Source organism: Penaeus monodon, chromosome 30, assembly GCF_015228065.2.
Source record: "Penaeus monodon isolate SGIC_2016 chromosome 30, NSTDA_Pmon_1, whole genome shotgun sequence".
Taxonomy (NCBI): Eukaryota; Metazoa; Arthropoda; class Malacostraca; order Decapoda; family Penaeidae; genus Penaeus; species Penaeus monodon.
The window spans coordinates 14,928,817-14,929,208 of record NC_051415.1 but is presented as its reverse complement, the minus strand read 5'-3'; the positions used below and the strand labels follow the sequence as shown (position 1 = coordinate 14,929,208).

Sequence of the window (392 nt, the reverse complement as noted above, 5' to 3'; positions counted from 1 at the left end):
GAAAGTAATAGAAACTAGGCAATACATAAAAAAGTGTCAGGGTGACAAATACATCATGACTCGACAGTGAACATGCAGCCCTTGTGCCACCCGTTATAGTGTCAGATGGCATAACTTGTCACGGGGCTATTTTTACACAATGCCAAGACCTGCATGACCTCCTGTGGCTTCGGTAACAAAGACGCCATGAGTGAAAAAAACTGCATGGGTGTATTATGCACTGTAAAGGATATGTGTATATGTACGTATTCCTTTTGTGTTTCGAGTAACCCCCCCTCCTCCCCCTCTCGCCTGGTTTGAGGTGGGGTCTTAATTATTAAGTCCAAGGGGTTTTGTGAAAATATTTAGAAATAAGCCGTCATCTCCCGAACATGGTAGAAGAGAAAGAAAGA

At 43.1% G+C, this 392-nt stretch overlaps 1 protein-coding gene across 1 annotated transcript in view; it reads left to right on the top strand.

The window, feature by feature from the left end:
* The window catches only part of LOC119592544 (serine/threonine-protein kinase BRSK1-like), a gene marked incomplete at its 3' end in the record, with an annotated part of 92,628 nt that overhangs the window by 18,858 nt on the left and 73,378 nt on the right, over positions 1 to 392 (top strand).